The 2,386-nt window shown below is 37.3% G+C and overlaps 1 pseudogene; it reads left to right on the top strand.

Moving 5' to 3' along the window:
* Positions 1-1,149: 1,149 nt before the first annotated feature.
* LOC148507510 (uncharacterized) lies at positions 1,150-2,035 on the top strand (annotated as a pseudogene).
* The last annotated feature ends 351 nt before the right edge of the window (positions 2,036-2,386 follow it).

Raw genomic sequence — 2,386 nt, 5'->3', positions numbered from 1 at the left:
GCAGACTGATGAGAGAAAAAAAAGGAAGAACAGCAAGTGGAGGAAACAGGAGGGGGAAGAGAGGGATGGATAAAGTAGAGGATTATGTGGACATAGAATATGGGGGTTGTGTGAAGTAAGGGTGTTCATGCTGTGGACAAGGTAATAATTGAGATGTAAACTGGAGTGGAGGCTGTGAGATATAGAGTCAGTGTGGATTAAAGTTGTTAAATGTTCAAAAATACATGTAAAGAACAGTGATGCTAATGTATGAGCGCAGCTCCAAAAGTGATTTATAAAGGAGAGGTATGTGAGTAGTGGGTGCAGGAATTAGTTTATAAACAAATGATTAAAGTGGATAGATGTGACACAATTGGAAAAGGCAATACAAAATGAATGAGGACAAAATTACAATGTACCCGAGCTGATCCAGTCCGTAGTGTTCTGATCAACAAAGATCAATCAACAAGAGCAGTACACAGACAGGGGAGTACTTGCAGTGTCCAAGCAGTGAGTGCAGTAAGTAGTTGCCTGGATATGCATACAGCAGAAGATGTTGATTTTGGTCATTCACATAAGTATGTTGCTTCTTGTTCAGAAAGTGTTTTGGTTTTGAGTTTCTTTTCCCTCAGTTTTCCTCCAGTTTAACTCCAGCGTAACTCCGACTTAGTTATCAAATTGTATTTACACTTATAATCAGAACACTTTGATTCTTAACACAGACTATGGCAGCCACCGGCTATGCAGCCTGTGGGAGCAGTAATATCTAAAGTTACAAACATGTGTCTCTGTGCTCACTGATTGGGACCCCACCCCGAAAGCTCTAACACACACTAAATTGGGATGCAATAAAGTCTAAGATAAACAATTTGTGAGAAGGGGGAGGCCAACACAGATTCACAATACATTCCTAACTTCCTTTAGATAAATTGCTCTTAGTATAGCAGTAGTTGTAATTTACCCAGTATAAATTTTCAAAACTGTGCTGACCATTATACAGTATGTTATGGCTGATGTAAGAATGTAATACCCCCTGTGTTCTAAAATACAGTATCTTATACAGTATACTGTAATATATTTTGTAAGATACTAAACATTAAATCCTGTATACTGTCTGTATACTCAGTAACAGTATTTCTCTTGTTCTCTCCACAGTTTTTGACGTCAAACATGCCGATAAAAATCAGCAAATCCATGAGCAAGATCATTGCAAACATGAAAAAAGAACACAAAACAACACAACAGATCCAGGCCTGGCTGAAAGAGAGTGGTGTTGTTGTCAGTTTACAAACTGAGCGCTATCATGCATTTGAGAGAACGCGGCCCAGATATATCTTTCCTTCTAAATACACATGGTAGGTACTTTACAGCAACCTTTTTTTTAAATTATACTGTATGTTGCTAGATTGCTACTCTACTGTGTTCCAATTTCAACACTAACTGTCCAATAATTTCTATATGTTCTGTATGTGTTCTACTATAGGAGCGTCAAAAAGATTGTGCACAAATTAACTTGTGAGGATGATGAGCGTACAGCTTTACAAATAAAATATTTTCTAAAAACAGAATGTGACCTAGACATCTCCTGTTCCAGCATCAAACTGATGCGTAAGGAATTGGGATGGACTTTTGGCCCTACAAGGTACGTAAAATACTATAGTGTACAAAAACGCACAAATGCACTATTTTATTCAGTAAACTGTCCTTAATAATGTAATGTACTGATTTACTGTACATGACTGCAAACTAAAACTTATTTTTATTCCACAGGATACATCCAATGATAAGGGATGTTAATAAAGAAAAGAGACTTGAACAAGCACGGCGGTAGATAGAGAGTGGAGAGAATTTTAATGATGTCATTTTCACAGATGAAAATTCTGTTTCTCTCGAGAGGTTCTCAAGATTGTGCTTCTGGAATTGTGCACATCTCTCACTTAAACCACGTCCTAAGCATCCATTAAAGGTCCATGTATGGGGAGGTATATCTCATTGCAGTGCAGGACCAATCTTAATTTTTGAAGGAACAGTACAGAGCATTTGTGGTCAGCTGTAGCATGTCTCAATCAGACTTTCTTTAAGTTTAGAATCAGTATAGAGGCAGCCGTGGATGTCGATGGCAGCCGTGTATTATAAGCACTAAGTGTGTTATAACACAAAGTGTAATTATATAACAGTTAAAAAAAAACAATAATCTACATAAATTTGCAACTGGACTGAACATCTTCTATTTCTTGTCATCCCTGCAGGTATGTTACCCATTCTACAAGCTGCATAGTCTAACTAGTGCTTTGCAATCACTCAGATCAACTGTTTGGATTTTAAAAAGTATGTTACCCATTCCCATCTAGCAAGCAACATATTGCTCTTACATTTCTGCATAATGGATTTTATTTCTGTTAGCAAA

This window comes from Taudactylus pleione, unplaced genomic scaffold (assembly GCF_031769625.1).
Source record: "Taudactylus pleione unplaced genomic scaffold, aTauple2 ptg000392l, whole genome shotgun sequence".
NCBI classification, from domain to species: Eukaryota; Metazoa; Chordata; class Amphibia; order Anura; family Myobatrachidae; genus Taudactylus; species Taudactylus pleione.
The sequence above is the reverse complement of the archived record's forward strand: the minus strand, read 5'-3'. Positions and strand labels throughout refer to the sequence as shown.